The sequence below is a fragment of the Fukomys damarensis genome, unplaced genomic scaffold (genome assembly GCF_012274545.1).
Source record: "Fukomys damarensis isolate Sample0158 unplaced genomic scaffold, DMR_v1.0_HiC HiC_scaffold_36, whole genome shotgun sequence".
NCBI classification, from domain to species: domain Eukaryota; kingdom Metazoa; phylum Chordata; class Mammalia; order Rodentia; family Bathyergidae; genus Fukomys; species Fukomys damarensis.
This window is the reverse complement of record NW_022900948.1, coordinates 26,822,979-26,844,202: the sequence shown is the minus strand read 5'-3', so window position 1 is coordinate 26,844,202 and position 21,224 is coordinate 26,822,979. Positions and strand designations below refer to the sequence as shown.

General features: G+C 45.4%; 1 protein-coding gene and 1 non-coding gene across 6 annotated transcripts in view; one reads left to right on the top strand and one right to left on the bottom strand.

The window, feature by feature from the left end:
* Palm2akap2 (PALM2 and AKAP2 fusion) overlaps positions 1-21,224 on the bottom strand; it is a 561,169-nt gene that overhangs the window by 140,386 nt on the left and 399,559 nt on the right. The window lies entirely within an intron of this gene.
* On the top strand, positions 21,120-21,220 carry LOC117284371. The gene has a single exon (XR_004515459.1). It is a non-coding gene; the product is annotated as a small nucleolar RNA U13 (small nucleolar RNA).

The following is a 21,224-nucleotide window of genomic DNA, read 5'->3' as shown; positions in this document are numbered from 1 at the left end:
AACAGTCCCGGGTCTCAGTCGACCTGCCCTAGACTGAAGAAAGAACACGCTGTGGTTGGTCCTGTACTCCAGGGCCAGGCAGGGGATCCGGATGTAGGACCCACATGGAGATAGAGTCACCAGGCACAGGCAGTCAGATCCCCAGTACTTTAAATAAGTCTGTCCCTTCCCAATTCCCACTCTTAGGCCTGGCTCACGCCTCAGTCAGCACACGGTGGGGGCTCAGTTACTATTTCCCAAATTGTACTGGCCTCAAGGCTGCATAAGATGCTTCCTCACTAGGGAGAAGGCTCCTCTACCATGCATGGCCTTTAGCCTCTTCACTGCCTTCCCTTGTCATGTCTCTTACCTCTCACAAGATTCTGCCCCTCAGCAGCCGACACAGACCATCTGCAGAGGAGCCAGGCTGGGTATGGTGGTGCACAGCTGTAACCCCAGAACTCTGGGGGCTGAGGCAGAAGCCTAGCCCAGGCAATTCAGTGACTTAGAAATTTCCTGTCTCAGCATTTTATTTGTTTGTTTGTTTATTGGTACCGGGGAATGAATTTACGACCTTGCACTTTCGAGGCAGGCAGGCGGCAGCACCACTGAGATAAATCCCCGGCCCTCCTGTCTCAAAATTTTAAAAAATGAAAGGAGCTGTAAGGGATGTAGTTCATTTTGAAGACCATGGGTTCAACCTCCGGTACAGAGGAAGAAGAAAGAAGAAAGGAAGGAGGAGGAGAAAGCAGAGGAGAAGCAGCAGCAGCCAAAGGAGGAGAAGGAGGAAGAGGAGGGGGAGGAGAAGGAAAAGGAAGAGAAGGAGAAAGAAGGGGGGAGGGGCGGAGTTGAGGCACAAATGGGTCGGAGAATAAAGGTCCCGGATGATGCCCCACATAGGCTGCCTTATGGGAAGAACAGAGGAGATAGCAGAGGGCCTTCAAGTGTTCGAGTTGTGTGCTGGATGTCTGGAAGTCTCAGGGGCTTCCAAGATCCTTCTCTACCCTGACTACTCTCTTCCTCAGCCCACCCTGCCCCAACCCTTGTCAACCCACTGACCTTGGCGCAGCTGTGAAACTGTCCCGAGCCCAAGCTTCCATGTTCAGAGAGAAGACTGTGGCTCTGCAGTGGGAAAGAATTTGCTTAAGGTCTCACAGGCAGGAGCTGCTAAACTGGGTCTGAAAGAAAGACTCACCTGGCTCCTTCCTGCGACACAAACAGTGTCAGCTCCATTTTAAAGACAAAAGGTTCACCTGTTGTGAAAAGATTTGGCTTGAACACAGTGAAAAGAATGGGGAACGGGGATAGGGTCTGTGTCCCAGGGCAGCTTGTTTCACTCTCTTCCTTAACCACATTCCTGCCCAGAGAGCCTTGGAACTGAGCTTTGGCCAGTTTCTCTTCCTTTTAATCGCCTTTGGCTCAAAGTAATCCTATGGGTTTTTTCAAAATCTCACTTTGTTCTTGGAGGAGACCTCAATAGGGTGGTTAGTAAAGTTTAGCGGAACTTCAGAACAATGATTTGCCTTTAAGGACTTGACTGCGGAAACCTCACCCAAGGATAAGCTGATGGGGCCGGCTTCCTCTGGATGGGAAGCCCTGCCCAGGGACTTGGAGGAGGAGAGCAGGATGTCACCCACCCTGACCCATCCTCCTCCAGGTAGTGTCATCCTTGTTCTGAGACCTGGTTTTCGCTTCCTTGAGGTTGATGTGAGGGCCAGGTCCTAGGCCTTTAGAAGCAATAGTGGCAGGGGCATTTCCTCCTCCCTGTCCCCTCCCTGAGGTGAGTTTATGGGGAGGGAGAAAAGTTCACCTTTGGGATGATACGGCATTTTCCTCAAGCTCACCCAGAGGTCTCTGAGTCCCATGCTCTACCTACCCTAAGTTAGGGAAGCCTCTTCTGGGCGCCCTCAAAGAGGACATATTCAGGGATCTCAAAGCTACACAATAACAAACCTCAGCGTCTTAAATGTGCTCTCCATGCTTTCTCTACCCCACTGTTCTCTCTACAATAATAACACTAACGACAGCCAAACTATACTCAGGATGTACTAGACCAAGGGCTCTGCCTTTATGTGTTCTTACAGCTTGTATCTAGATGTCCCCCCAAAGCCTCACACACTCATAGGTGGGCTTTTCAGAGATGGCTGGATTTGGTGCGTGTAATGTTGGATTATGAGTGCGTGGTGCTAAATTAGTCCACTGATTGGAATTAGTATAGTTTTGGGTGGGGAAAGCCAAAAGGCTAAAAGCTTGGATGGGATAAAAGGGAAAGGCAGGTTTACTTCTACTGCTTGTAGCCTTGCCACAAGCTGTTTTTCCTCCTTGATGCCCCTCCAACCATGGACTGAAACCTCTACAAGCTGTACACTGCAATAAACCTTTCCTCCTTTAACTTTGGGTGTCAGGTGTTTGGAGAGAAAGTAACTAAGACATGTGTATTTCATTAATCCCCATACAACCAAATGAGGCAGACACAACATTTCCCTCACTTTGGATGGGAGAAAACTGAGACTTAAAAAAGTTAAAAAATCACTGAGATAGTAAACAATAAATCCAAGCACTCTGAACTCACAGGCTATTTGTCTAACAAATGTACATTATTGCAACCAAAAGATGAGTGTTTTGTCTGTTTTCAGAAATAGGGGGACAGGAAGTTGTGGAAAAAAAGATTGAAAAAAGAAGATTCACAGAGGAGGAGTTTTCTTTCCTGAAGTTTCCATTCAGGGTGACATCTGAGCGCACAATTCCAGGTCCAAGAAAGCTTTTGCAGCGGGGACCCAAGAGGGATCTGTAGCCATGGTTGGCACCAGACCCAATCCAATGTAATTCAGCAAACACTCACTGAAGGCTTAAGGGGCTGCACTATGGCAAGTAGGGACTGGATAGTTTTCTCTTTGGGGAAAAAGACTCCCAAAACATGGCCCTCTGGGATTCCACATCCATCCAGTTCTGCGGTGGGTAATCTGGGCAGCAGAGCCTTTGGAAGATGGAAGAGGATTAGGAATATTTTGCACACAGCACCTCTGAGCTCTAATTTGGATTTAGACACCCTACAAGCAACTCTTCACAAGAGACTGAAACAGCACCTAGGCTAGGAAGCAACTGGTAACAATAATAGTGTTTATCGGGTACTCTTCCCTATGCTGCATTTCACACACATTATGCATTCAGAATAAAAAATGAAGTAGGCACTATTTTTATCCTTATTTTCTTTTTTTTTTTTTTTGGTACTGGGGATCAAACTTGGGTCCTTGCGCTTGCAAGGCAGTCGCTGGAATGACTGAGCTAAATCCCCAGCCCTATCCTTATTTTCTGGATAGCAATGATGAAGCTTCAAGAGGTAAATAATTTGCCCAAAAACACACAGGTAAGGCACAGATCTGGGACATGGATAAGGCTGTCCCACGCTAGTACCCATGCTGTAATATGCTGGTCCTGATCTCCTCTGCTAACTAAGGTGCCCCTGGTCAGAAGAGCCAGGAGGAACACTCTTCTGGAGATGGGGATGTGTGCACACACACTCCCGCCCACCTCGTGCAAATAGTCACACACACAAACCGCCAAACAGTGTGCGTCCCTGTATGCAGCACACGCGGCCTAACGAGGTATCCGTGCACACCCGTGCTCACCGTGTGGACACCTGCAAGCAGGGCTGCAGCCATTTTCCAGCTTCTACAACCTGCTCAGGAGTCTTGGGCCTCCCATAAAGGAGGAAAGTCCTTCTGTGTTATGACACCTGAGAATGTGCTGGAAAACTGAGTTTTTTTGTCTCCTGCTGCACTCTCCAAGGTGCATTTTAAGCATCCTTCTGTATGCTTAAGGGGAAGCAGACTCCAATTGCATGGAAATGAGAGCAGAAAAGGATCCTGGTACAGCTTAAAATAAATTTTATAAGACCCTTGTGACCCAAACTAATTTTGAAAATGGCTCATTTTGGCTGGCCTGAGCCAGTCCTCGGAAAGTTAAGCCTTTAAGACAACTATACTACTTACAGCAAACTCAAGGGACTGTGCCCAAACAGAGTCCCCACACAGGGTTAGAAATTTAATGGTTTAAAACAGTACAGACTCAAATTACCTTGCAGTTATAACTACACAGTGAGGCTCCTTCTCAGTTCCAATAAAAAGTTTTTATTATATTCTCCATAGATTCCAACTATTAGATAGGTCTGTTAGCCTGATTTTATCCGACTGGAAAGATAATTAATATTGATTTCCTAAACACGTGATATAAAATTCAACAAAACTCTAGCCACTGTAGCCATTCGACTCTAGCCACTGTCTTGGATTCAGGTTCCATTCTGAGGAGCCGCGTTGACTAGTAAATAATTAAAAGAGTGGAACGGGTGGAGACAGGGGTGTATTTAGGGATTTGGACTCATTTGAAGCGGCAACTATCCAGTTGGTGTGGCATAACTTGGCCTCTCTCGCCATGTAAAGGGTGTCTGTGGGCCGCAGGCACGGTGGAGAGCGGGGTCCTTTAGAGGCACAGAGAAGCTGGCCTTTGAGAGGCGGTTCTCAGTCTCTGCTCTCCATCCCCACCGCAAAGGTACAAGTCGGGCCTCTGAGGTCCTCGACTCAGATCTGTCTTCCATATCATGATTATCTCTTTTTTCCCCTCTGTGCTGCTGGCAATTGAACCCAGGGCCTTCACACTGAGGTACATCCCCAGCCCTTTTTGTTTTGTTTTTGTTTATTTTGAGACAGGCTTTCACTAAGTTGCTAAATTCCCCAAATGAGACTGGAATTTGTGATCCTTTTGCTTCAGCGTCTTCAAGAACTGGGCTCATAGGCCATACCACATGTGACTGCTTTGTAGAAAGATAGCTGTGCTCACACCACTGCACATCTCAACCCATGCCTTGTACTTTTTTTTTTTAAGACAAGGTCTTGCTACTAGTTCAGACTGGCCTTGAAATCACTGTGTAGATGAGGCTGGCCTCAAACTCATGGCAATCCTTCTGTTTTAATCTGTCAAGTGCTGAGATTATAGGTGTGTACCTCCTCACCTAGTATCCTTTGCATTTCTATTGTATTCCAGGCATGGAACTTGGGTTGGGGAGGCCCAGGTCAAAAGATTTGGTTCCTGCCTACAGGGAGCTGACAAGCAGAAGAGAGCTTTCTCTTGGGGCAAACCAATTTCCAGCACTGTTCTGTCCTCTCCCCTTCACTACAGAAGTCCTTCCTGGGGTAGGTGGCCAGGATGTTACATTTCTGTCCTGAGTTCTGAGTGTCCTTCCCAGGCTTCCTCTCCTCCTTCTGGGTGGCAGGACAGTGTGACGGTGTCATGTGACTGTACGGTGTCATGTGACTGTACAAGCTTACCTAGGCATTCAAAAAACCCACCAGAATCAAAGAGAAGCACATAAAATAGGATATTTTAAAAAGAACTTTCTGGAAGGTTCAGGTAGGATGGCATGGTAATCCTCAACTTGGAATTGATCAATGACAGCCTTTCAAGCTTGAAGAAATGCTATGTGGGGTCGTCATGTCAGCGCTAGCACCGGAGCACACCCGGGTACCACTATGTCATGGAGCCCCTGGTGTGAGGGGATGGGTGTGGACAGAGGGCAACTTGTAGAACCAGGTCTGGGGCAGGGCCCCAGATCAGACCTTCCCACCAGGGTCAGACAGCCAGAGGAAGGGGCCTCACCTAGAGGGAGAGACTGAGTGTTGAGAGCCATCTTACAAAGCCTGTGGTGGGGAAGTCAGATGACAGAGAAAACAGCTGACCAGAGCAAGACAAGTGACGGAGAAGGGGAAAGCAGGAGGAGGTCAGGATGGCCTCCAGAGACGGGGCCCAAACCCCTGCATGGGATGTTAAGCATCTTAGCAGGCTGTTTGTGGGTTAGGGGTGGCTGGCTTGTTTAAAGGCTTTGAGTTTGAGCTGCCATACGACTGAATGTGCTGAAGGCAGAAGAATAAAAAATAATAATTCGTCTTTACATTGCTTTATGACCCAGGGCTGTTTTTAACTCAAGGATGCTTGTGCAAAGGGAAACAGACAAGCACGATGATTCTCAAGTTTAAAACTCCTTCTGGGAGTTCGGCTTGACCCAGTTCAGAAGTCTGGAAGCTGAAACACAGACACCGTCAGATCAAACTTTTGGGACCGATCCATAGCTTAGCACCAGAGTATTTACATTCTTCATCATCTCTCTCTTTCCTGGACACAGATGCAAACTTTTAAAGCACTCACAACTCAAAATGCCACATGTTCCCTCTGGTGATCTGATGTATGATGGGGAAAAGTGATTAATATGAGTTCCTCTCTTCTTTTCTGCCCTCCCTTCCCCTCCCCTCAGTGGCTCAAAGAACTCAGTTTTGGCTGGCTCCATTAATTTTCTCCTTCCTGTGGAGAACCATAGATCCACCCCTCCGCCATTTTATGATATAGCCTATGAAGCCATTTTGTATTAGGTTTAGTTTTCCTGTAGATCACATGATATGTTCCCGTGGGTGTTTGATGTATCCTTATAAGGTAATAATCTGTTCTCTGTATGCTGATTGGTTGCATTATGGTATATATGTTGCCACCCCTTCCGGGCGCAGGGAGAGAGAGCGGGGTAGAGATCCGGAGATGAGGAACTAAAGTAAACTTCTTGTGTATCAAGTGTGTGCCTCTTTGCTCGCGTGTCGCCAGTTCAGGCCCCCTGTAGTCGCAGACCGAGTTGCCCAAGGCAATCGGCTCGCGACACTTCCTTGTTTTATTTATTTATTTATTAGGTGCACAGTATAATGCCATTCATCAATGGAGACCTGTACCTTTACATAATATAACTTGATACTTATTTTTTCCCCATTCCCATGCCCTCCCTTCAACCCCTCCACCCCCTCTCTATTTATAAAGCCTTTGTTTCCATTTTTTTCATCTCTCAAATTAATTCAATGATTAATGTGAGTTTCTCCCCTCTTCCTGCCCTCCCCTCCCCTCAGTGGCTTAAAGAACTCAGCTTTGCCTGGCTCCATTTTTTTATCCCTCCTTGCCTCTAAACAGAGTTCGGTATTGCCAGCCTAATAGCTAGACTTTTATAAAGCAAAACTGGGAAAATAGGGAGAAACAAATTAAAAAGAAGGAGGAAGGGGAAGAGAGGACCAGAAATGAAGTGGAAGGGGGAGAGAGAGACAAAGAGAGGGAGGGAGGGAGAGAAATGTGATTTGAGGGAAGGAACCATGATTGCTTTGGCCCTTGGCCTCCTCTCCTCTCTATTATGTGACTTGACCCCTACTTTCTCTTGGGCACGCTATACTTCTCCATTTCCTAGTCCATGCAACTCACACAGGGCTCAGTTGTTTTCATCAAGAGGTTGTCAGAATCCCAGTGACAAATTAAGAAGAGTGTAAGGCATGGAATTAGCCCATTGAGAACCATCTCTGGGTCTTTTCTTAGAGCCCTGGAGAAGGGGAACTTTTCTCAGTGAGTTTACTAAACTGATAAGATATAAGCCTGGAGTTACTGGTAGCCACAGTATGGAAAAAAACTTTCAAGAGGATGAAGCAATCAGGAAGGAAAACAAGAATCAGAATTCTAGCTAAAAGAATGACTCTGACTTCTCAATTTCATGAGAAACTGTAATTTCTTTTTAAGCTGTTTAGACTTAGGCATCCATCACATGTGATCAAAAAGCACAGGCTAGAAGAGACTCCAAGAAAGGAAGTGTCAGGGGACAGAAAAAGGGATCTCCAGCAATGCTCTTCAGGAGTTAAAGAGAAAGAAAGATTAGACTCCTGACTGGTGTTGAAAATTGTGACTGAAGTAGTATAGAAAAAAATGAAGATAGGGAGACCAGGAGACTTAAAATTTTTTTATCTCCCTTATTACCTTAAAAGTCTGGGTAAAATCCCTGCTCAGTTCTGCACATAGCCATTTTAATCACTTCCAGAGAGTCCTGTTGCAAGGTTTATGAGCCTAAATTTACCTAGTCAGTCTCATCTCCTTCAACACTGAGGACACCGAGATAAGAATCACATAATTTTCAGAGTGTGGGGGTGGGGTCATTCAACTGCCAGCTTTTTACAACATCCATCTCCCTTGGAGCAATGCCTGGAAATCTCCAAACCTACAATCACTTTGGATTCCAGGAAAGCCAGAGCCTCAAAGACCTTCCCAGATGAGATCACCACCCCAGGCAAGAGTAATCATCTCATGGGGCCCCTAACTGCCCCTCAAGCCAGAAGGTTTCCACCTGAGATAGGAAACCAGCCCTGAGATACTGATCAGAGCCTAGGCAACCTCCCTAATCCACAAACACAGGTTTAGTCCTTCTGTGAGAGCCAATCTGAACCCCAGATCAGAGTGTGCCTTCTCCAGATGCTTGAGCTGAAATCCTTTTCCTATTCTCCTTCACTTTCTAACTGCCTAATAAATCTGCCTGTGCCTTGAAAAATCTTGAAATGCTTTTTCCACCATGAACATCAAGAACCTACTGGGCCAGGGATTTAGCTCAGTGGTGCCGCACCTGCCTCACAATTGCAAAGTCCTGAGTTTGATTCCTGATACAGATAAAAACAAAACAAAACAAAACAAAACAACAAACCTACTTAGTGGGCTGAGTTGAGGTTCTCATCTCCTCCTTGGATCTCATCCCATGACAGGACCAAGTTTCTGTGCATGTAATGTTCCACCAAGACTGGAGAGAATGGTCCAAGATTTATAGAGCATTTTCACCAGGACTCACAGCATTACAAAATACTGTGGTCAGAAAGGATGCTAGAAGTCACTGAATTGCATTCTCTACTTACTGCTTAGATCTCTTTAAACATTCTGAAAACCCTAATTCTAGTTGCATACTTCCAGGGAGAAAGAACTCACTTTCACAGAAGTAGCCCATTACGGATTGAACTGTGTCCCCCAAACGATGTGAAGTCCTCATCCCCACAAAATGAGGTAATTAGGGTGAATCCTAACCCAGTTCGTTAAGGAAGAGTCACACCCAAGCAAGAGAGCTTTACCAAGACAGAGGCAGGTGTTACTGAGTGTGGTGCTGCCACAGCCAAGCAACAGCTGAGACTACAAAAGCTGAGGGAAGTCAGGAAGTATGCACCCTAGAGACTGCAGAGAGAAAAAGAGACCTGAAAAACACTTTTTTTTTTTATACTTCTAGCTTCCAGAACTGAGAGAATCAATAACTCCGTTTTGAATTTCATGTTAGAATACACTTACACTGAGCTAAAATTTTAACTTCATGCAACTCTTTGGTCCTAGCTCAGCCGTCTGAAGTCAAATACATGTCTATTCCCCTGTGGTTTCAGATTCCATCAGAGCCCTCTGTTTATGCTCCTGGCCATGCAGCATCCTGGTGCCTGTTAAAGCCAGGTTTCCCTAAATCATGGAGCTGGTTGCTACTTTTTCAGTGGCCTACTGAAGGACAGGATACAAAGCATCCTCTTTCAGATGTGAGCTAACAGGGTTTTGGGAAGGACTGTAACCTGGTACTAGGGAGCAGTTGCTACCTCTGATGACCCTCCAAAGTGACATCTGTTCATTCATATTCTTATAGAAAGATGGTGATGGTCAAGACTGACAGAAGGCCATTACAGGAAGCAGTCAAATTGTGAGAATAACACCCAGAGGAGGTTGCTGAAAGGCAGCATTTAAAAAATATCCTGGCTCCTTTCCCATCCAGGAACGCGGGAATGTTCTTCTCAGGCCAATCCCGCCCCAAACTGGTGCTTCCAGGCCCCCTACAGCCAGAAGGGGCAGGGGTGGGGGGGTGGGGGGGTTGAAGAGTAAATGCCCTCAGGGAGCCCGTTTCTTGGACCTTAGAGAAAAGCCCTACTAGCCAAAAGTAAAAGCCTTCATTAGTAAAAACAAATTACTCAGTGCAGAGGGGAAATTGGGAAGAAGCAGAGAAAGCCCGTCAATATAGTTTTCTTAGTCTTTCTCCAAGAGTAACAACGTTACACAGAATGATCAGCTTCTAAGTGGGCTCCTGCTGGCCGCACAGTGAAGGAAAGTCAGCGTTCTGACGAATGTTCCCCTTTCTGCCTAGGTCCCCAGCTCCAGTCTACACTCCCACACTCAAGCGACACCAATGTGACTTGCAGAGATGGGCTGACACCTGTTGGAACAAAGCCAACGCTGCCCTTGTTTATATATAAATATGTAAGCCAAGGCAGCTGTAGAAGCAAGGGGTTTTTCATTTTATTTTTTCAGAGGCATTGGAGAGTGAGCCCAGCCAGCGCTTTCACACTGGGTTGCATCTCCAGCCCTTTTCTCAAATTTTGACATTTTGAGACAGAGTCTCCCTAAATTGCTAAGTTGCTCAGGCTGGGCTCAAATTTGAGATCCTCTTGCCTCAGCCTCCCAGAGTACTGGGATTACAGGTGTGAGCCACCACACCTAGTTTAGGATTTTTTTCTTTCCATGGTGGCAGATTTTGAACCCAGGTCCCCCCCTGTGCTCGTTAAACTCTACACCTCTCAGCCTCCGGCAGGCACTATGAACTGATAAGTGAATTCTAACCAGGACTATGACAGGCACACGGTTAAACTGGGCCCAACCTGGGGTGCCCTCGCACAGGGAAAACACTTCAGTGAGCACACGGTGCCAGCCCCTTGTAGTGACACATTGCAGAGCAGCCCTCTGCACCCTCCTAACAAGTTCTAGCCAACACTTAAGGGTAACAGGAGTTAAACAGTGGTGAATGTCACGAGTTTGTTTTCCCCTAAATTCTTCCCATCCATGTATAAGAGTTTAGGAAATAACTACATCTTCTCCCTTATGTAAATGTTAAAAGAAATACAATTTTTAAGGGGTTCTTGTGATATAGTCCTGGCTGGCCTTGAAGTCACTATGTAACCCAGGCTGGCCTCGAACTCACGGCAATCCTCCTGAGTGCTGGGCGTACAGGTTTGTGCCCCCATGCCCGCCTTGAAGGACCAAATTTTTTTTTTTTTTTTTTTTTTGTACCAGGGATTGAACTCGGGTCCTCGCACTTGAAGGAAGCAATTCTTAACTGAAATGGAAGTTCAGCACCTTGAGCAGGATGGGGCTTTTTGGAGACATATCACTATAGGAAGTATATGTGCACATGGCTAGCGGTGAAGGGCAATGTACCGCAAGAGAGAGGGGCTTCTGGGAAGATGCGCTCCCACAGTATCGAGTAGAGCTGGAGAATGCTTGTGATGAGCGCAACTGGATGACCTCAACTGCACTCCATTCAGGTCCCTGGGGCCAGGTGGCAGGAGTGCACACCCTGACGCTCAGACAAAAGCAGGTGGCCAGGGTCAGCGGTGAGAATGAAGTGTTAGTTTGCCAAGGGTGTCCTTTTGTTCCAGAATCAATCAGTCCTTAAGTCCTTTAAGTCCCAAAGTATCTAGAATTCTTTACCTTCCAACAAAGCCTCTACTTCTTTGCTTACTTACTTGCTTTTTCTCCACGCCCCACTGCACCCCTCTCCATTAAAAAATTTTAATATCTTACGAGGAAGATTTTTATAATTTGGGCTTCACAGATCTGAGCTGTAACCCCCAAATCCTACAAGGATCATGAGTAGTGAATAAAATTGATTTAAATGAGATTTTCAAATTCACCGGAGATAAAACAATAAAGAAAACAATACATTCATTAACAAATTGATAAATACATGCAGAATTAATAAATTATGACATAACAAATAAATGATAACATATTGGAATATTTATTTTTGTGTTTCTGAGGGGCTAGGGATGTAGTTCCAGGGACAAGAAGTATCCTGAGCATGGACAAGGCCCTGAGTTCAATCTCTCGCATCCAAATAAAGTTTCTGAGAAAAGAGCATCAGGCTACAAATATGAACTTTTGGCACAAAGTAAATGGCAGAGAAATGTCTGTTGAGAAGGAGTGGCATGTACTTTAGGAAATGCTTCTAGAAATAGTCATTTCACGTCCATGATTTAGAACTTCCCCCGGATGTAATTTCTCATCACAATAACCAAAGTTCATGACAGAACTTTTCAAAAAATGCCAAGCACAGAGACTTCAAAGGAGGAAAAAAAGGAAGATTTGGAAAGAGGTGGAGGAAAAAAGAGTAAGGGAAAAATAGTACAAGAGAAAGTATCAGCATTTGTTACACAATGAATTTCTGAAAATATGTCATAGGCACAGCCTGTGGCTTATTTTAATTGGCATAAACACAAGGGAAATAGGAAATCTGCCAGTGAGGCTGTGGTCCTGAGAAGACTGTCTGATGCTGACTAGATATGAGAGAAAATGTTGAGAAGAGGAACCTGGGCATAAAGGAGACCTATCAAATTCATATCAGATGGAAAGTTTGCAGAATCCTTGTAGGAGGCCCTTAGAGCTCTTTATTTTCAGAATTCCTTTCAACGGTCACCAATGAAACTGAGCTCTATTCACAATGTGACAGCTAAATTAAGACAGATCAGAAAGTCAAGGCCAAGAAAATTACTTTAAAATTGGAAGGTTCACTATGAACCGTGGCAAAATTATTCAAGAAAACACATTTGCAATAACATTTAATCAAATACACTTTTAACCTTAAGCTTTCACACAGCTTTGTGCCATTCAAACCCTCCGCATTGACTCCAAGAACATATTATACCAAAGCTTCATTAAATATTAGCTGTCTTTGTATTTGGAACCACAATCTAAAGTTAATTGCTTTCGGGTCTGGATTTTGGTGGGGGTGTGTGTCACCTTTCTTTTGAATTTGATGAAGAATTCCCAGTTGGAGCAGTCTAATGAGGTAAAAAAGATGTCAGATTAACTGGGAGGTACCTAGCAGAATAAAAGAAAACCAGAGAGTTTTACAAGACAATTAAGCAAATTTCACATAGGTGTGGAAGGGCCTAAACACAGTTACCTCATAGGAGGCAGCCCATGCCTAGTGCAGAAATATACTGATGCGTTCTGCTTTCTGAAATGTTATATACAAAATTGCTAAAGCTATGAAGTATAAATTCCAAAGGAGTCATCTGTATCACATCCTGCCTCAGCCTCCAGAAAGCTAGGATTATAGACACATTCCATGAAGCCCAGCTCTTTCCATGCTCAGCTCTTTCTTTTTTACTTCAAAATGTTTTAGGGCCAGGGATTTGGCTCAGTAGTTCTGCTGCCTGCCTTGCAAGTGCAAGGGCCCATGTTCGATTCCCCCAAATTCAACAAAAACAACATTTTTTATTTCTAGTGTCTGCTAATTTTACAGGGCACTATGTTTGAGTGTGCATATTTTGATCCCATTTGTCCCCACATTACCCTCCCTTAAACTCCTCTTCCCCCTTATTTCTTTCCTCTTGTTTAATAATCCTTTCCCTTTTACTTTCATGTCATCTTTTTTAGATTCTACGCATTAGGGGGAACATGCAATATTTGTCTTTCTGTGTCTGGTTTATTTTGCTCAAAGTGGTAATCTCCAGTTCCAGCCTTTTTCTTGAAAATGACAAATTTTCAGTCTTCTTTATAGCTGAATAGTATTCCACCATAAATATATACCTATTGTTTTCTTTCTCCATTTATCTGCTGATGTCTCTCTAGGCTGGCTCCATATCTTGGCTATCAGGAATCGTGCCATGATAAACACGGGAAAGCAGGTGTCCCAGCAGTATGCTGATTTTAATTGCTTTAGGTATACAACAAGGAATGATGCAGCCAAGTCAAAGGGTAGTCTAGTTTTACTTTTCTGAGGGAACACCATACTGATTTTCACAATGTCTGTACTAATTTACATCCCACTAGCAGTGTAGAAGGGCTCCTTTTTCTCCACATCCTCACCATCACTTACTGTTCTTGTCTTTGTATTCTTGATGACATTCAAGCTGACTAAAGCCTAGGTCTTTAATGATAAGATTCCCCCACCCCCGCACCGTACTGGGGATCAAACTCAGGACCTTGCACTTGCCAGGCAGGTGCAGAGTTACATCCCCAGCACTTCTTTTCTTTTTCTTTTTTTTTGGTTTGTTGAGACTGACCTGGAACTCACTATGTAGCCCAGGGTATTCTCGAACTCACGGCGATCCTCCTGTCTGATCCTGCCTCAGCCTCCTGAGTGCTGGGATTACAGGCATGAGCCACCACTCCCGGCACATTTTTTTTTTTTTTTTTTTTGGTACCGGGGATTGAACCCGGGTCCTTGCTCTTGCAAGGCAGGCCACCGAACCACTGAGCTAAATCCCTGCACCCCCCAGCCTTTCTTAATGACAAGAATTTTTGAGGGGAGTACTGGGGATTGAACTCTGAACCTCACGCATGCTAAGCAGGAACTCGTCCATGAAGCCACCCCCACAATCCCTCAATGACAAACTGCGTGTGTGTGTGTGCGTGTGTGTGCGTGGGTGTGTGCACGTGCATGTATTTACTTAGCAGTGTTGAGGACTGAACCCTGGGACTGGTGCACTCTAGGCAAATGCTCTGTCAATGAGCCTAAAATGTATTTTACAGACATGAACATTTGATTTGCCATGATTAGACAGACAAGGAGATTTTTCAGGAATATATTTGTCATTCAGTGATCCATTTCAGTATACTTCCTCTTGGTATACTTCACAATGCTAACTTATCTTAGCTCCCTCAGTGGTGTCATTAAAAATATACAGGATAAGGATCTCAGAGATGGAAATGGCTTTCTCCTTTTTGTTTGGTTTTTTTGAGACAGGGTCTCACTACGTAGTTGAGACTGACCTGGAACTATGTAGCCCAGGCTGGTCTCGAACTCACAGCGATCCTCCTGCCTCAGCCTCCCAAGTGCTGGGATTACAGGCATGCACCACCAGGCCCAGCTCAGGATAAGGATCTCAAAGGCAGTGAAGGAGTTAGCTCCACAGAGTGCTCAAGATTGAAAACAAGACGAAGCCGTACACATCTTAGGTGAATTGTTTGCATCCCGTCACAATTATTTGCTCCTAAATAATTTTTCACTTCTATGGTACTAAGAAAAGACGGTAGTTATGGTGACTAAGTCAATAAATTTGTTATTTCAGTAGCTGGTTTTTCTTGATCCCACTGGGCACCCTGACTAACAACTGTGTGTGGGATTTTCATAACCAGGGCGCTCACAAAGGTGGCCTCGGCCTAACCTCTGAGTCTCCTAGCAGCAATGGGTTTCACTGACTGTACCACACTTCATTCTAGCTGGACACTACACACAGGGTAGGGCACAGCTCAATGCCCTGGAGAGATCAGAGCCCATAACACACGATCGGTAAAATAGGCAGAGTTGGAAATTTAAAAAGTGTATCTACATCCACATGATTTGGGCGTGATATTCTATCATTTGGAGACGAATATAATTACTACTTTGTTCTTTACATCTATATTACACTTGATCTTAGATAAAAGGCCTGAAGCAACATTCTTTTTATCTACTATAAAAAGTTCCTATGCATTGATATGGAAAGCACTCCAGAATATGTCATTATGTGAAAGAAAAAAATGAAAGCAAAAGAAAGAACTGTGCATAATGTTGTATGTATCATCATATTTTTGTGTGATATATTTTGAATTTGATTAACATTTGTATCAGAAGCATTCATCGAAATTCATTAGCCAGGCATGGTGGAGCATGCGGGGAGGCTGAGGCAAGAGAATCACCATGAGTTCAAGGCCAACCTCGGCTACATACTGAGTTGCAGGCTAGCCTGAGCTATAAAGCAAGACCCTGCCTCAAAAAATAAATAAATAAATAAATACATAAATAAATACATAAAAATAAAATAAAAGTGGTCGTTACCTTTTGGACATGGCAAAGGAGGACGAATAGAGTTAAGTATTTGAAATGAGACATCTCAGTGTATAACTTTTTATGTTATTTTAGTTTTAAATCCTGTGACTATATCACATAATAAAAGATTCACTAAATAAGAAACAATTGCAGGCTATAGTGATACGTCATTGAAATAGGTTAAGCTTGATTTTCCTTTATTTTATTTCAGTTTTTGAGAGAGGATCTTGCTATGTAGCCCAAGCTGGCCTCAAATTCACAGTCCTCCCCCCTTAGCATCCTCAGTGCTAGATGTAAGCGATTTTAAATGCTGTTCAGTACACTGCTTACTCTGGGGGCTACTGAACTGAGGCTCAGGAATAGATTCCCAGAAACAAAACGGTCCATCCCTGTTCACATTGGCCGCAGCCATTTCAGCAGAGCTATTTGTTCCCTGGCCTAGTCTAACTCCTCTGAGACTGAATTGTCTCTTAACCTGCATTCAGTTCAGTCCGAAGGACCTCACTGATTCATAGCAGTGACACAACTGTGACCATCATGGCACTGAGGGCAAAACACAAAGGCAAGCAGCCTGGCAGCACATTCTAAGTCACTTGGTATTTATGTTGTATCTAAATTTCAACAGTTTTTTTTTGGGGGGGCGGGGTGCTGGGAATCAACCCGGGACCTTGCACTTGCCAGGCAGGGGTGGTGCCACTGAGCTACAAGCCCAGCCACGTTGTACCTAAATTCTACAATGTTAGTGTGCGCTCCCGCGAGCCGCCTGAAACGCTTTGTGGGGTACGGCGATAACAGAAATAAGATCAGACAGATGGAGACAAGGGAAAGAGAGAAGCGGGGAGGGAAGGAGAAGAAGATAAAGGTGAGAAGGGATCGAAGGGTTAGAGCGAACGGCGAGGGCGGGAGGAAAGAGAGGGCACGCAGAAAGCAAAGGCAGAGTGGGAGAGAGCAGGAGGGAAACAGGGTTGCATATTACATATCAACAGACCCCAAATGTCCAGCACTGTGACACAACTGGTCAAATAAATAAATCTGGTTTCCAGGCTAGAGTCTGCACACTTCAATGTGAGCCCCTTAGCCTGAGAGGAGGGGACTTTGTAGAAGAGTCCCCACTCTTGCCCAAAATGGACCATTTCCTCCCCCATCCCTGCATGCTTAAAGGACATTAGGGGAGCTTTCGAACTGGTTGAGGCTGTTTCCAATTCTTTGCCAGCTTTCCATATTTTTCCTCCTCCCCTGCAAGACTACCACGATCTAATATTCATGTAGCTTCCCCCAATGGGCGGACTCTCAGCTGTTGAGAACCAAACCAAATCAACCAATCAGCCAACCAAACAAACAAAACAAAATCTCCCATTCTTTCTGTTTGTCCTTGCTTCAAAATGACGGCAGGGAGAGGCTTGCTAGGCTATATTTGTGTTAATGACTTATTAACCTGTTTGGAGGTATTTGCCTAATCAGAATATTCTTATTAAAGCTCTGCGGCTGATGAGGATCCGATGAACAACTCAGCCAGGCCTAGTCCACCCCTGCCCCAGCCCCTGGCAGCTCCCATCACACAGAGCTGCCTTCCTTCTGCCATATCTGTACCCTCTCAACTCTTCAAGCTCATGAGAGTGGTTTAGTTGTGGCTCCATCTGACTCCTCCTACCGCATCCTGCAGGCGCCAGGAAACACTCCACACCCTGTTGTTGGAGGTAGGGTACAAGGTTCTTTAAATTCGAAATGACCATGAAAGACCAGCAAAGACTCAGTTTCTGAAAGTCTGGACGTGGAGTGAGAAACCCGAGTTTGGTTGTGTCTGTCCTAAGTTTCTTCATCTGCAAATACACAAAGACTTATTGGCACCCACTCCATGACTGGCACTATTTTAGGTCCTTCATGTGCACTGAAGTCTTTACTCCTAACAAATTCAGCAGGTGGGAAGACAAGCCCATCCTCATTTTATAGAGAAGGAAACAGGCACAGATCATAAGGCAAGCATCTAACTCGGAAATGGACTTCAGGCAGCTTACTGATAAAGCTAGATTTCTAACCACTGTGAGGTCCTTCCTCTCAATGAAAGGAAGTCATGTCTGGGAAAGTACCTTGGGTGTTATAGAGGTGCCTACAGGTACTATGTCACTACTGAAATGATAGAGGTGAAAATAACGAAGAACAGTGGACTCTATACACTGCAATCAGATAGCCTGTGCTTATATTATCAGTGGCACCTGAGGAGTCCATTAAAATGCAGGTTCCCAGGCCACGATCTTTCATTTCAATATGTCTGCAGTGAGACCCATGAGCTTGTGTTTTCCCAGGTGGCCTAGGCACTCACAGCATTCATTTGCAAAAGCCTTATGCTTGTTAGAGGTCAAAGCCTTTGGGAATCAAGCACATACAGGTCTGAACGCATGCACACAAAGCAAAGCTGAATCCCACCTGGTATTCTATGAGACCTCAGGGGAGCTGCTTAGCCCTCCTAAGCCTCAGTTTCCAAAATGACAGTGCAGCACTCTTTCCTTCCTTTTTTCCTTCTCCCTTTCCCTTCTTTCCTTCAAGAATTTTTTTCTTTTTGAGACAGTCTTGAAACAGTTCAGTCGGGCCCTGAACTCACTATTTAGCCCAGGCTGGCCTCAAACTTGCCATCTCCCCACCCTAAGTAACTGGGCTCGCAGCTGTACTCCACTGTGCTGGACACACGGCACTTTTCACAGCACTTACATGTTTTCTCGCTTGGTGCACCCAATCACCTTGAGAAAGAACCTTTTACGCAAAACAATGTGAGCAGTGTAGCAAGTTTTCAGAGGTCACCTTAACCTCAAGAGGACAAGAATGGAAACCAAGGTTCAGGGGGAGTAGGCAACTTTGTTCCAGGACAGGACAGTGGGGTCAGCTCCACTGCCATCTACGGCGTGTCTGCCTGCTTCCTAGGCTGAGCAGCAAGAAGGCTGGGGCTTTCCTTCTCTCGCTGTCCGCTCCAGGTATCAGTGCAGCACCTGCCACTGCAAAGCCGGGCATCTAAGCCATTCATTCACCCTCTCGCCTCTAGCACTTATTTCGCTGCCACAATCTCCTCTGCTTTCTGGAAAATGCTCCTTCACGCATTCCAGCACTATGGGTTGAGGGGGAGAGAACATTTCCATAGACCCCTCCCCACCCCATTCCAGGCTGGACACCGAGAGACATCTGGAAGGGTTGAGGGCTCTGGTCTAGGATGGACAATTACCCAGAGTGGAATACGTCCTTTTCCAGAATCCAGGAAATGTTTCTGTATTCTTTTTCTGAGGTGAAAATGGAGAGCCAAAGAATTGGAGGCAGTCCAAACTGGCCTGCAGGGTGAGGCCTACTGTGGGAAAGAGGCAGGGGTGAAGAAGAGAGTCCCAGTGGCCTGGGAATCCCTGGGTAGTCACATTTGGAGCCCTGGTTAGTCACAACTGCAACCCAGCTGCGATCAGGCTATGTGAGCCAATTCATTGCCCGACTTTTCCAGACCAGTTCAAATTGTTTTGTCACTTGCAACCCAAAGACTCCTGACTAATGCATGGAACAAGCTGCCGTTTAATCCAATGAGTCTGCTGGAGAGCCCAGCGAACCACCAGGAAACGTGTGATCTATCTAAACCTCCCTCACCTGGACAGTGGGAGTCCGAGTCACTCAAGGGAGCTTAGAACAGAGGTGTGGGATGTGGGTGTGGGGCTGCCTAATTCTTCAAAAACACCAGCATAGGGAAAATAGTTAAAATCCACAGCACAGCACGAAGAGCTTAGATGATGTAGAAAATCAATGCAAGAGTTAGAGCAAAGACAGGCACCTGGAATACAAAGGAGAGGGGTGGAGGCTCCTCAGTGGGCTGGTGATGATCTACACACCAAGAAGGAAGAAGCCTTGTCCTTCAGCTGTGTTCCCCCATGCAGCTCTGCACAGGGGGGCGGCCCTGTACCACGACGCCTGAGTCAGGTTCTCAATGTCTGGTCCCTGGACCCAAGGCCTCAGCATCCACTCGGAAGCTCTCAGTTTCTCAGCACCACGTCAGACCCATATAGTAAGAGCCTTTGTTTCCAGTGGGCCTAGCGGTCTGGTTTTTGATAAGTCCTCCAGGTGACTGCATTATGAGGCTTGAAAAGGACTGGCACTGTGTTTCGACTGAGCCCACAGCCCTGACATCAGGCCCTTGGGTTCTGCATGAACTACCATGTGCTCAGTGCCCATGGTGTCTCACGTGAGGCTTACACTGGGCTCAGCCAGCGATGATCTGTGTAGCCTTGGCCAAGTTACCTAACCTTTTTGAGTCTCAGACTCCTCATCTGTAAAACACAAATGAGTAGTGCCTAATTCACAGGCTGATTTGAATACTTAGTGAGATAATATGTATGAAGTACTTAATCCAGTACCTAGGAATAGGGTAAGGCCTCAATAAATGCTGCTTATTTGTAATGTTTTGCTGCTATTTTGATTCCAGGGAAGCACCTGGGCTTAGGAAAGGCAGAGATGTCCTCTCCAGAAGAACATGCTTTTCTGAAACACCCACTATGGCAGCCTATATTTATTCTTTCTGCTTAACAAATTTCTACTCATCCTTCAAAACCTTGCTCGAGGTCATTCCTCTGTGATGGTTTCCTAGAGCGGAGCCACTACTTCCTTTCTCCGCACACCCTCTATCAAGGTCCTCAGACTGCCTGCATATGAAGCCTATCTCTATCCCTCCTCTTTGGAACGCTTCTTCTTTTTATGCCAGTTTCCTCACTATAAAACGGGACAAATAATTATACTTACTCACAGGACTGTTGGGGGAATTAAATGAGGTAATATGGGTTTTTTTTTGGGGGGTACCGGGGATCAAACTCAGGTCCTGGCACTTGCGAGGCGGGCAGTGGAACACAGAGCTAAATCCCCGGCCCCAAATGAGGTAATATGTGTTCAAGTGTTCCAGAGGCTCAGAGTCACTCCTGCAGGCCCCCTGCCCACGACCTGGGGCTGTGCCAGCGTTCTCATCTCTCCAGGAAGGGGCTCTTTTTTGAGACAAACTTTTTTTGTTTTGTTTTCTTGTTTGGTTTATTGAGACAGGGTCTCCATATGTAGTCCAGGCTGTCCTCAGACTTACAGTGATTCTCGTGCCTCAGCCTCCCATGGGCTGGGATCACAGGCCTCTGCTCCCAGGGCTGACTGAAAACAAAATGTTTAAAGGGACAATACACTCAAAGCACACCTGTGTTCATCACTAGCTTTCATGTGAAGTCAAAGGTAAGAAAAGTATTCAGATACATATATATACGCATACAGTGATTGATAATTTTATGTATCAATGTGACTGGGCTAAGCGATGCCCACATAGCTGGTAAAATATTTTTTTCTGGCCAGCCATGGTGGCACATTCCTATGATTCCAGCACTCAGGCGATTTAGGCAGGAGCAGTGCAAGGTCTAACCCAGCTTGGACTTATGTAGTGAGCTCAAAGCCAGCCTGGACTACAGAGTTTGACCCTGTCTAGAAAAATAAAATTCTTCCTATCAGGAATCTGACAATTGGGTTTTATGCCACGCGCATGCAATGTGTCTCCTTCAAATCTTGTTATGACATTGGCCAATTCCCAATCTGATTTTTT